Genomic DNA, 14336 nt, shown 5'->3' with positions numbered 1-14336 from the left:
TGTGTGTGGTGTTCTGTTCTCTATCCCCAGTGCATGTGACAGTGCTTGTCATAAAAAGGCGTCTTGGTGAATTCTTGAATGTTAAATGAATGAATTCAGTCAAGGCTTAACTGACATATATTAGATCTACTCTTCCTTTGAGATGTTCAAGATGAGACAGTCCTTTGGTTAACTGACTTTAATGGTGAAAATCTCTTTTAAAATGTTCAAACTGAGCTCTATAGCAAATCTTCTATGTGATTGATTTTCTAAAACTTCACAGAGGCAAAGAAAGATCTGAAGGGAATCTTAAAGATACTCTGATCTAATCTTCAGAGGAACAGACTGGGGCTCACAGGATTTTAACAGCTCTGAAATAGACAGGAGTTGTTAAATTTAAGCACTCCTAAATAGACAGGAAGACAACAAGGGTCCTTTTCCTAATATTTCTGGAACTTTCAAACTGGGGAGATCAAAAGTGGAACTTTTCAAGATATGAATTCCTATCCCCACTCCATCCTCAGCAGATTTGGGTCTGTAGATATGTATGATTTAAAATCTTCCCAGGTAATCTGACCGTCATTCTGGTTTAAAAGCCTATCTCTCCAATATTATTTATCTCTAAAGACCACACTATTCATAATAAAACACGGGGAAGAAGGGAAGGAGCAGTATCACCCTCTCACTCCCTGTCACAGTAAGATTATTGTACTTCACAGAAGCATCAGTGCTCTTTCCCAGAACCAGTCTGAGGTATAGTTTCCAGCTTCTATGCCCAACACCCAGGTGCATATTTCTACTGCAGCTTTTAGCATGAAGCAATAATCACTTTCTCTCAGCCTTTCTCTTCTGAACACTTCTACTTAGTACTTTCTAACTGCCTACTTTAAGTGTCACTGCTTCCCAGATATTACTTGCTGTTCATCACTGATCCATTTCTGGACCTTAAATATGATTTCCAAGCAAATCCCATGCATTACACCACAGCATGACTTAAATGCACATCACAAGAAATTACCTAATTTCCAAAGACTGCAGTAAACATGAGATGACTTTGGATAGCTTAACCTATCATCTTTCTTTAAAACCTTGCATACTTAGTTTCCTTTTGTGTTACTCACTTTACACCCTCTACATGTATTCTGATTTCATTGCTCTCATTCTCCTTTTCACATAAAATTAAACATAAATGCTAATATCATTTTTTTCATTTGGCACTTCGAATTTTTAATTCATCTAATATTCCATTTTATCCCATTAGCTATTGTATGAGGTGAGTAGGAAAGATTTTTTTCTCCCCATATTACAGATGATGATACCTAGAGGGGCTCCTGCACACTTCATCTAGAGACACCATCTGGAGTCCTGGCTGTTGTGAAAAATATAAAATAAGACTTGTATAAATAGAGTGACTTTTCTTTCTTTCTTTTTTTTTTTTTTTTTTTTTTTTTTGTGGTACGCGGGCCTCTCACTGTTGTGGCCTCCGTTGAGGAGCACAGTCTCCGGACGTGCAGGCTCAGCGGCCATGGCTCACGGGCCCAGCCGCTCTGCGGCATGTGGGATCTTCCCGGGCCGGGGCACAAACCCGTGTCCCCTGCATCGGCAGGCAGACTCTCAACCACTGCACCACCAGGGAAGCCTAGAGTGACTTTTCTTAATGGAAAGACTACATCACAAACATGAGGGTACATCCCCACTAATGTATAAATTGTAGTAATTTTACTTAAAATCTTCACAGTTTTAAGATTATTGCTAGTGGATAATAAAACTTTTATTACCCTTGAGAATGGTACCTTTTTTGCATAATATTTTCTAGTCAGCTAATTAATGAGCTACAAGAAAGTGTTTCTTTTTTGTAGTTGCCTATAATCTTGCATTTTACTGAACTTTGTCATCAGTGTAGTACTTTTCTTTTCACTGATTTAATTGGACTTCCTGAGTAGACAATAATATTACATTTTTTTCTTACCAATTTTAATATATTGTTTCATTTAAAGAAAAATCTTATTGTATAGGTTAGAACAAGTGTCAACAACCTTTTTCTGTAAAGGGCTAGGTGGTGAATATGTAGGTTTTGTTGAGCTATATTGTCTCTGTCTTAACTATTCAACTTTGCACTTGCAGTGCCAGAGTAAGCCATAAAAAATACATTAATGGGTGACCATGGCTGTGTTCAAATAAAGCTTTATTTATAGTGTGGAAGTAGCACCAGATTAGAAATATCAGCCAATGGAAGAGAATAGAAGACCCCCAGAAACCCACACACATATAAACACTTGACAGTGGAGACACTACAGAGCAAAGAGTAAAACATGATATTTTCCATAAATTGTACTGGGACAATTCCCCTATAGCAAAAAGAAAATGAATCAGATAAATCAACCTCTGCCTCATACCACCAGAAAAAACAATTCCAAGTGAGACTTGAATGTGAAAACCAGCAAAATAAAGTTTTTAGAAGTTAATATAGGGGAATAGTTTCATTATACCAGGTAGGAGAAGATTTTATGAAAAAGGGCACAAGAAAAACTAACAACAAAAGAAAAAACCAATATATTTGATTACGTTAAATTTTAAAACTTCCTTTCATCAAAAGAAAGTGAAATGGTAAACCAGACAGTGGTAGAAGATATTTGCAACGTATATACTTGACATAAGGCTTCCATCATACGTTGTATTCCTACAAATCAATAAGAAGACAGATACCCAGTAGAATCCAGTAGGAAAAAAAATGGCAAGGGAATTTAAAAGGCATTTCATAAGTTAGGAAAACAAAACAACCAAGAATGTCACATGAAAAGGTGCTCATCCTCATTAAACATCAGGGAAATTCAAAATAAAACCACAAGAACAGACTGTTACTCATTCACCAGAATGGCTAAAATTAGAAGACTGAATATCAAGTGTTAGTTGTGAAGCAAGATTTAGTACAGAGAAATGCACATGTGTACCTAGGGATATGTGCAAGAATTTTCATAGTAATATTATTCAAATGGTAAAGAACTGTAAACAATTCTAGTGTCCATTAGAAGTATAAAAAATAAATTTTGCCAATTGAATTTTATTCAATATATAAATGAATGAACTATAGCTATATGGAACAGCATGGGGAAAATCTCATGAACAATACAAAAGAAACCAGACATAACAGAATACATAAAGCATGATTCCATTTACCTAAATTTCAAAATCAAGTGATACTACACTGTAAGGTGTTTAAGGATGAGTATTTGGATGGTAAAAGCATAAAGACTAAGAAGCAACATGATATACCTTGACCTGAATCCTTTCTCTCCTACTTACCTGCTACTTATGCTACTGAAATTCTCATTATCATTTGTAAAATGAGAGTAATAATATCTATCTCTCAACGTTGTTGTAACAGTTAATCAGGATAATGCATGTAAAACTCTGAGAATAGAGCCTGGTGTTAAGGGTTTCAGCCTTTGAGAGGTAATTTTACTGTTGGCCCTCACAGTTTTGAACCAACTGACATTAGAAAAGAATAAAAATAGGGACTTAATGACTGATAAATCTGATAACCATGGTTAAACCACAATGATGTTTCATAATTCCTTTTGGAGATGGAGTCTCCATAGGCAGCTTTAATGTCCTTAGAGCTTTGTAAGTGGAACTAGAACAAGTGAGGACATGTATTTAGGGGTCTGACAACTTCACTCCATCTAATGAAGAAACATCATCCAAAAGATGTCAGAATCTTTCCATCTCAACATCAGATAGATGCATACTTCTCCCATAGAAGAGGACTGTGTTATCTCATTAAGGTTCCCTCCTCACCTCATGGAAACAGGAGGGCAGTTTTCCCAAACATATGACACATACTGAAGACTCAAAACATGAACATAGTCATCATGGTTGTGAAAGTAGAAGTAGTGATTATTTTTGCTAGGATGATGATGAGACTGATAATAATTTTAAACAGTAAAATAACAGGCCACCATTGATTAAAAGATATATAAGTTATAACTCTACAAAGTAATGAAAAAACAATGTTAGGAGCCAAACTGGCAGAGTGTTTCACAAGCATAAATGTTCAAATCATATCTTAAGAAAGAGCTTTACACAACGGGTGTAAACAGTCATCAGGTGGCTATGACCTGGGAGCCCCAAGAAGGGGTCCTCCTGTGAATTGTCTCCTAAGCTCCTTGTCCAACAGCATATTGCTGTGTGGGGCATACCCTTTCAAACATCCGTTTCTCTGAAGACCATGGCACTAGAAAACTCCTGTTGAAAGGGTGACTAATAGCATGCATTCTTTGTTGTTCTTAATTAGACTTGAAAGTTTGATCAGTATACCAAGAAATTAGCCACCATTTTAGAAAAAAAACCATAAATGAGCCATGTCCAGGAGAATGGTAAACCTGTAACTGCATTCTGGTAAGAGGAAGGAGTAAGAAGAGTCTGGAGCTTGGGAAGTTGACTGTTGGAAATAGTATCAAATGTGGTGCCCAGGGGAGGACATCCTTTGGGTATCTGAGGCAAAGGGGAGATGAAGACAAATTTTGTATACTTTGTGATTTAGCCAAGGTCTATTCCCATTTTGAGTTATTAGTTTTTAATGCCTTGATGTTAATAATGGTGTAATCTGTACATAGATAATAAATTCTGTATGAACGTAAGGAGGCAGAAGTTTATAGCATCACTGGTTTTTAATGTGCACTGCTGGGAAATACATGGGACCCTAGAGACCAAATACTTCATCTTTTCCAGAGATGCTTAATGGAATGACTGAGTGGGTTGCATGTCTATTTAAAGCCTTTCTTTGCTATTATTCTTCCTGCCTCCTTGTATTCCTCACACTATGCCCTATCAGAACAGTTTACTAAGCATCACCGACACAAACCTGATGAACTCTTCAGCATTTCTGTCATTCTTAATATTGTGGGCAGATGAGAAGACTTCTCATTTCACTCAAAAGAGACATTTTGAAACACATCTAATGGATTTAAAATACAAAAAGCAAATAGGAAAAGTTACTGTTGTGCACATTACACAACTTCACTCAACTCATTGATTTGTTGGTACAAGAATAAAAACGATACAGCCACTATGGAAAATAGTATGGAGGTTCCTCAAAAAGTTAAAAATAGAACTACCATATGATCTAGTAATCCCACTTCTGAGTATTTTTCTGAAGGAAACAAAAACACTAATTTGAAGAGATTGTATGCACCCCTATGTTCATTGCAGCATTATTTACAATATCCAAGATATGGAAGCAACCTAAGTGTCCATCAACAGAGGAATGGCTAAATAAGATGTGAGATAGATATATATATATATATATATACACACACATATATACACACATACATATAAGCACACACATATATATAGCAGAACATTATATATATAGCAGAACATTACTCAGCCATAAAAAAGGATGAAATCTTGCCATTTGTGATAACACGATGAACCTAGAGTGTATTATACTTAGTGCAAGTCAGACAGAGAAAAACAAGACCATATGATCTTACTTATATGTGGAATCTAAAAAGCAAAACAAATGAACAGACAACAAAACAGAAACAGACTCCCAGATACAGAAGACAAACCAGAGAGGAGGGTGATGGGGAGATGAGTGAAATAGGTGATGGAGATTAAAAGGTACAAACTTAGAGTTATAAGATAAATAAGTCACAGGGATATAATATACAGTCAATAATATTATAATAACTTTGTATTGTGACATATGGTAGCTGGGTTTGTTATGGTGACTGTTTTGTAGTGTATAGAATGTTGAGTCATTATGTTGTACACCTGAAACTAACATGATATTGGAAGTCAGTTATACTTCAATTAAAAAAATAAGTAAAATTTTTAAAAAAGAATAACAGGAAGTAAGTCAGAAAGAGAAAAACAAATACCGTATGCTAATGCATATATATGGAATCTAAAAAAATGGTACTGATGGCAGTACCTAGTGGCAGGGCAGGAGTAAAGATGCAGATGTAGAGAATGAACTTGAGGACATGGGGGTGGGGAAGAGGAAGCTGGGACAAAGTGAGAGAGTAACATTGACATATATACACTACCACATGTAAAATAAATAGCTAGTGGGAAGCTGCTGCATAACACAGGAAGATCAGCTAGATGCTTTGTGATGACCTAGGGGGGTGGGATAGGGAGGGTGAGAGGGAGGCTCAAGAGGGAGGATATGGGAATATATGTATATACATAACTGATTCACTTTTTTGTACAGCAGAAACTAACACAACATTGTAAAGCAATTATGCTTCAATAAAGATATAAAAAAAAAGAATAACAACAACGGCAGCCACAACAAAGCAAACGAAACAAAACTAAAAAATCAAAACAATAGCTGAATGTATTTATTTGCCAGGGAACACACACTGTGAAGAAATTCACTCAGTAGTACTCTAAAAGCAAAATGTCAATGTAATTTTAGAGTAGAAATATAGGGGGCATTCATGGCACTTATGCCAATTAATTAAAACTAGTACTCTGGATAGACTGAAATGAATCCCTACCTCTAATTGTAATTGTTAAAATAAGTCCCATTTTTTACTTGTCAGGAAAACGTCTTCTGTTAGCTTCATTGAGAATCTGCTTTGCTGGGGTAGCTCAACATTCATAGTCATTTATCAGCTTCAGCTAGTCAGAACCGGTTGTGTGAACTACAGCATTGGTTTTGACATCTAGGAAAGCACTGCTGTAGGTAGGTAATTTTCCTTGCACATGTATTGGGAAGAACGAATCTGACTCCATATTGGATCTGTTTCTTTTGCTGTAACCTTTGTATTCTAGTGTTTTTGCTACAAGTTAATCACTAAAGGGGTGTTACCTATAGCTTAAAGTATACATAATGGCCCATCTCTGGGAACCCTGCCTCCCATGCCTAAACATTAAGCTAAAATACTTTTGTTTAGCTCACAAAAAAACATCCTGACCAGGCCCACGAGTGAATGGCTGCAGGAAAGAAGAAATTAACAGAGGTTAGGAGTCTGGCTGGAACCAGGAGATATTTGCAACAATTTTTCCCCTTTGTACTTTACCTCCTCACCTCCCCCCTCTTTGTTCTATGAAAAAAGTTAGCATCCAAACCAAGACAAGATGGTTCTTTGGGACACTAATCTACCATCTTCTCAATCTGCGAGCTCTCCAAATAAAATCACTATTCCTTGCCCCAACAACTCATCTCTTGATTTATTGGCCTGTCATGTGGCAAGCAGTATGAGCTTGGACTTGGTAACATACACAGGGAATTTTGTCTTTATGTTCCTTTTAATTCCCCCTTAAGATTAGCTCCAGACCAAATAAAAATGTCTGCTCTATTTGTTATCCAAGACACAATTCTTGAAAGCCTGCTTCCCACTAAAGAACCTTTCATTTAACTAGGGCATACTTTCCTATAGTCCCTTCCTTCCGGTACTGTTACATCCCCAGGGGTTGGTCCCATTCCCAGTAATTCCACCCTGCTTCTGCTGTCTGCCTGGGGATGTGGAGACAAATATATGATTAAAACCACCAATAAGGGCTTCCCTGGTGGCACAGTGGTTAAGAATCTGCCTGCCAATGCAGGGGACACGGGTTCGAGCCCTGGTCTGGGAAGATCCCACATGCCGCGGAGCAACTAAGCCCATGAGCCACAACTACTGAGCCTGTGCATCTGGAGCCTGTGCTCTGCAACGGGAGAGGCCGTGACGGTGAGAGGCCTGTGCACCACGATGAAGAGTGGCCCCCGCTTGCCGCAACTGGAGAAAGCCCTCGAACAGAAACAAAGACCCAACACAGCCAAAAATAAATAAATAAATACATTTATTTAAAAAAAAAAACCCACCAATAAAACAAATTTAGAAAGACTATTTCTCGGTTTCAAGAACATGTACAAATGTTTTGGTATAACATAGAGTTAAGAGTAAAAGAAAATTTTTATCAATAGGATAATGTTAACTATATGAAAAAATATTACTTGGTAAAAAAATGGAAGGAATAAAGCCCTGAGATTAACAATGTGAAAACTAGTTTCTTTGTGGTGGTAGGATGACATATGATTTTCTCCTACTTTTTTTTTTTTACTATTTTTTCCTGAAATTTGTATTTCCTTTCTTTTAAGGTATTTTCAGTACTCTGATAATCAGGAAGGAAAAAAAAAAAACTGATCCCAAAAGGCTAATGTCAGTGCAGTAAACACAGGTTAAAATATTATAATTCAGAATTTGCAGTCTCATTTAATGATATTTATACTATGTAATAGTAAAATAATAACAGAAGAAATTGACATTAATAATTCTTTTAAAAAAATACATTTATGCAGGCTTCTAAAGAAAAATTTCTTGTTGTTTTTCAGTGTTTTTAACAAATAAATAAAAAGAGGACTTTGCAATGCAGATTTTTACAGGTATTACAGGTTTTCTAGAGTCTTATTTGTTTGGGTCATGATTTCATATCATGGTTGTTCTTCCTTATAGTTGTCTATACCTGCCTTACTTTGGATATTTCACTCTGTAAAATAAACATTTTAGTCTTTCCAACTTACTACAGCCTCTCATGGACTCTCTGTATCTGATATTCTACTGTTACTGAGTCCAAGCTCTACTGGTCACCCCACGACAGGCCAATAAATCAAGAGATGAAGCATTGGGGCAAGGAATAGTGACTTTAGCTGGAAAACCAACAGACTGAGAAGATGGTGGACTCGTGTCCCAAAGAACCACTTTATCAGAGTTAGAATTCAGGCTTCTTTTATACTAAAAGGGGAGGCAGTGAAGCTGGTTGTTGCAAACTTCTTTGTGCAGGAATCCTTTGTTCTTGCAGCCATCCATGCTATAAACCTCCAGCAAAACAATTATTTTCTATTCTGAAACTTTTTATTTCTATATGAATGGAAAATTATTATACCTTTAAAGGCCAGAGCCCTGAAAATGAGATATCATATATATTTCAGGCTCTAGGCAACATTCTTCTACAAAAGTGCAGAGCCAGCATGACTAAGCTTAGCCAACAGAGCACAGGGATTAGAGCTAAAGAAACAGATCCAATATGGAGTCAGGTTTGTTCTTCTCTGTTACACTACCACATATTTAGTTCCACTTTGACCATTGGAAACACTCTCCTTTCCATACCATCCCCATCTCTCTGGGAATACTGAGACCTAGAAATTATAATATCCCAAGCTCTTAAAAGTGCAGTTGTCTTAAAGGTGTGAGCTATTTGAAGAGTCAAGCATAGCCTTAGGGTACAAGAGGACTTTACTCCTACTGTACAATCAATGAGTGATGGGCTACTGTTGATTAGCAACTCTCATTAGATGGAAACAAAAGATTCAGGTCACCACAGCCCTGAATAGTTAGTTTGGACTCTAGGTTCTGTTTTACATCCACTTAGTTCCTTGTCTCTGGACCCTCCTGGTATCTTCTTGAGGGTTGAAGCTTTCTTCTCTCTACTTGGTCTCCCTCCTCTCCCTTTCCCCTAGCAAACAGTTTTTATCTAGATAAGGAACAGGAATATTCTGTCTGTACATATGCATCTGAATATTTCATGTTTACACCTAGACCAGTGGCTTTTAAACTTAAGAGGTAGGATTTGTCATCTTTGCTTACTTGGTTATTCAGTGATCCCTTTTCCCCAACATCAGCAAGTAAAGGCTAAATAGAAAGAATAAATGCAGGTAAATTCCTCATTGTTTTGAGTTATTAGAAACTGCCTGATGCACTTGTCTGGCATCCACTTGCCTTGTAGCTTCACTACTAACTCTTATCCAACCATACTGGACCATTTGCAGTTCCAGGAATATGCTATGCTGTGTCCTTCATGCTATTCCTTCTTACTTGCTCTTCTCTTTACCAGAATGATCTTCCCCTTCCTCATTTTGCTAACTCCTTCAGAACTCAATACCAACATCTCCTTCAGGAAGCCTTCTCTGAATCTCCATGCTTTTCTCTGCACTTCCAGAACAAGAAGCAAGTTCAGATGGCCCTTGAGGTTAATAGTCTTCTCCTTTGTAGTTTGGCAAGTTGCTGGCTCAGCAAGTATGAGTAACTCCCCTGAAGAACAGATGGATGTAGTGCCCTATCTTTGTATGCTGCTCCTTTATAACAAGGCCATTCCCTTATAGAATAGCCCACTGTTACCTAGTCACCTAGAGAGCCCCTCCCCTTATAAATATGAAGAGTGTTTCAGGGGCAGATTCCCATGGTCTGTCCTATCACACTGGGGCTGGCCTAGGCACACCACCCCACGACACAACTAGAACCTAGAGGATCATGTGGCTCTGACACTTCTCTGCTAGTAAATTTGTCAGCAACAAGTTCTGTTTTATGTTTCAACCATGCGATGGCTGTGACATGGTCTGCATGCTCATTGTGCCTAGGTCTATTAGGTGAGCACTTCATATGTTGTAATAATTTATGCATTTGAATTTCCCACTAGACTGTAAATTTCTTGGGGGAAGATAGTGCTTTGTTTGTTTTTGTGTGCCTAGGATTCAGCACAGTTCTTGCACATAATTGACGCTCAAAAAGAGATTAATGAATATCTCCTTTTATTCATTAAGCCCCATATACATGACTATTATTTTATTGAGCTAATGATTCCCCAGTGCTTCTGTTGAATACAATTCTTGAATGAAGAGTGATAATCCTTAATTGAGGAGATTAAGGCCCTATATGTAGATAATAAGGGATGACACTAAATCAAAATGAAAACTTCAGAGATGTCTCTGATTGCACACAGTTAATATTTATTCCTCATATTTTTTTATGCAAGAGCCATTTCTTCTTAAAATTAATTACATGGTCCTGGTTCAACCAAAATGACCTCTGTAATGACTCATGGATCATTCATCACTCTTGTTTATGAGCTCTCAGAGTAATTTTAGGGTTTTATTTAAACCTATAAATTGTGTGTGTGTGTGTGTGTGTGTGTGTGTGTGTGTGTGTGTGTGTACTTGTTTTCTTTTGCTTTATTTCAGACTGAGACTGCTAAAAGTCAAATATTTTCATCTGAGATAAACATTAAGATAAGTTGTGTCTACACAACTTGGCATAACTTGACGGTTGTGTCAGAGAGAGTACAATACCAACTAGGAAAACATCTAAATACCCATTATTTAATGGGTCACAGGAATCCACAGGAATTCTGATTCTTATAAGTTTCATTCTAATCTAATGGTACACAGGTGTGGTTTCCTATGTTGTAACATTGTTAGTACTGAAAATAATTTTTCTGTGGTATTCACATATGTTTTTGAATATTGGAAAAAATAATATGCAGCCCTTCTAAAGATCAGGGCTCTCCAAACTGCTATTTCATGCCTTGGAGAAGGACCCAGAGAAGTAAATTAAAATTATATGCAGAGATGTCAAGCACATCTGCTTGGTGGAATCTTGTGAGAGTAAATTAACAAATGTAGTAGGGGACAGTGGCGGGGGAGAATAATGTTAGGAAGAGAGACAGCTAACACTTATAAAGAGCTTAGTTTGTAGCAAGACTTTATGTCTTTATTTATTTATTTGTTTATTTTTTGAGGCTTTGCAATAATTTTTTAATGAAGCATATTAAGTTTTTGTTTATGACTACAAGAATGCATATTCATAATAAGAAACCTTGGAGAATACAAGGGAAGCATGAAGAGGGGCAAAAGAAAATCACCCTTAGTTTACAACAAAAGACAATCAACGTCTATATTTGGTATATTTTCTTTTATTCTCTTTTATATCTTGCATTGAAGTTTTTGGCTTTGATTTTTATTGTTCATATTATTTCATGAATAGTAAAATGCTAATCATATTTTATTGATTGATAGATAATTTGCATCTATTGATACTGAGTCTTTTTCCTGGACAGAGAGTCTGTACTACTGTAATAGTGAACAACTTACAGATCTCTTTGCATATTTTTTCTAAATAATATAATTTAGTTATCTATTTTATATATAGTAGTGTATATATGTCAATCCCAATCTCCCAATTCATCCCACACCTTCCTTCCCACCTTGGTAACCACAAGTCTGGTTTCTACATCTGTGACTCTATTTCTGCTTTGCAAATGAGTTCATCTGTACCATTTTTCTGGATTCTACATAGAAGCTATATTATACTATATTTGCATTTCTCTTTCTGACTTACTGCACCTCTGTATGACAATCTCTAGGTCCATCCATGTCACTGCCAATGGCATTATTTCATTCCTTTTAATTGCTGAATAATATTCCATTGCATATATGTACCACATCTTCTTTATCCATTCCTCTGTCGATGGACATTTAGGTTGCTTCCATGACCTGGCTATCTTAAATAGTGCTGTAATGAACATCGGGGTGCATGCATCCTTTCGAATTATGGTTTACTTCTGATATATGGCCAGGAGTGGGATTTCTGGATCATATGGTAGCTATATTTTTAGTTTTTTAAGGAACCTCCATACTGTTCTCCATAGTGGCTGTACCAGTTTACATTCCCACCAACAGTGTAGGAGGGTTCCCTTTTCTCCATACCCTCTCCAGCATTTATTGTTTGTAGATTTTTTGATGATGGCCATTCTGACCAGTGTGAGGTGGAAATAACTGCCAAGGAGCAGAATAAAGAAAAAAGAATGAAAAGAAATGAGGACAGTCTCAGAGACCTCTGGGACAACATTAAACGCACCAACATTCGAATTATGTCATTATTTAAATTAATTGTCACAAGAACCAGAAGTATAATATGCATATCATTGTCTTCACTTTACAGGTGAGGAAATTGATGCTAAATATTACCTAGCTAATATGTGGCAAAGCAGAGATGTAAATATAAACTGATGATTATTCTTCTACCCTGTAAAATTATTTTACTTACACTGGTATGTAGCCTGTAACATGGATTTTGAAGTTAGGCAATTCCAGATTTACCTTTCTGCTCTACCACTTACTAGCTAGCTGCAGGATCTTGGTTAAATTGCTTACCTCAGCTTGCTTGTCTGTAAAATAAGAATAATAATACTCATCTTACAGCATTGTTGTAAAGCTTTCATGGGACGGTATAATTCAAATCCATGGAGACATCTTTTAACCTCTCTTTGCCTATACATGGAGATAATAATAATACCTGTCTCTCACGGTTATTGTGAGGATTAAATGAGGTAATCAATGTAAAGTACTAAACATACAATAAGTGTCTTGATAATTATTAGCTAACATCACCATCAACATCATCTTCATTACAGTGATCAATAAATTGTAATAAATGAATCTAGCCATTCTTAATGAAATAAATGGTTGAGTAAGTTATTGTTTGGTAGCAGGGCACTGATGGGGTACCTGACTAGGATTAAGAAGCTTATATTTCTTTCTTCTCTTATGCTAGAAAAAAATAGATATTTATGTGCCATTACAAAAGGCAGGATTATATTTTAAATAAGATAACACCGGTTGGAATGCTCTTTCCTGTATATGAATGTCTCACCATCATTTGTATACGGAGAACTAACTGAACAGCTGAACTGAGGATCTCAGAGGCAACCGTCCCTTGGAAGCATAAAGAGCTGAGCTGAAGAGTTCGACATTTGTTAAGTGTGGGAATGTCAGAACCTTCTCCTTTTCATCCCATGCTGATCAAACTACCAACCCTGCTCTGATTTCCTCCACCTCTCCTTCCTCTTTGCCTTCTCTTATATCAAGCACAGATACTTCTCTCTTTCCTACTTCAGAGATTTCTTCACTCCCTCTCTGGTACTTTGCATTACAGTTTACCTTATGAGTAGTAGCCTCCTGTGTGGCATGATTCCTGGAATGGCAGAAATGCTTCCTGCTCCCAAATGCTTCCCTGATCAACCATGGAGCCATGTATTCCAGGGTTAGAGCTCTGTTCCCTTTTCTGACCAAACTGGGGACTGTTTAAAAGTTCCAAAAGATGTGATTCATTAGGTCTTATTAGAAACCTAGAGCAGTGCTTCAGAAATTGATAGGGCTTCCTCAGCAGTCCTCAGATGTAGCAGGGGAGAATGGATTTGAAAGTGTAGGTAACTCTGGGCTTTCCCTTGCGCTGCCTAAATCAGAATGTAACATTTCTATCCACTGGGTATCCCTATAAAATTTTGTCAAAAAAATACTCTTCCACCTAGATGTACACTATCAGATACATTCTTAGGCTGAGCCTGTCAGAAGTTGAGACCGGTCCTTTTGTTTTCAGGGCCCTATTACATTAAAAAATGAAAAAACTGCTCAAGATATGGTTCAATTTTTATTAAATGTTTAATTTGTCAATGTGACTCTATATATACTGTCATTTGGAGAGAACCTCAAAATGCTAAGTTTGAAGACCATTGTGAATGTCTCACTTTGATAGGTCCTCATCCTAAGTAAGATTTGATGCTGTGAGTTTGGAGCTTATAAAGTG

General features: G+C 36.9%; 1 protein-coding gene across 1 annotated transcript in view; it reads left to right on the top strand.

Annotated features, from left to right (window-relative positions):
• The window catches only part of FBXO4 (F-box protein 4), a 281797-nt gene extending 270046 nt beyond the window's left edge, over positions 1-11751 (top strand). The window contains exon 9 of the transcript XR_003431712.1: positions 11491-11751. The gene's annotated coding sequence lies outside the window, so the exon portion shown is untranslated. The remainder of the gene's footprint in view (positions 1-11490) is intronic.
• Positions 11752-14336: the final 2585 nt, after the last annotated feature.

Source organism: Aethalodelphis obliquidens, unplaced genomic scaffold, assembly GCF_003676395.1.
Source record: "Aethalodelphis obliquidens isolate GAN/ISIS:26980383/991018 unplaced genomic scaffold, ASM367639v1 scaffold4, whole genome shotgun sequence".
NCBI classification, from domain to species: domain Eukaryota; kingdom Metazoa; phylum Chordata; class Mammalia; order Artiodactyla; family Delphinidae; genus Aethalodelphis; species Aethalodelphis obliquidens.
The sequence above is the reverse complement of the archived record's forward strand: the minus strand, read 5'-3'. Positions and strand labels throughout refer to the sequence as shown.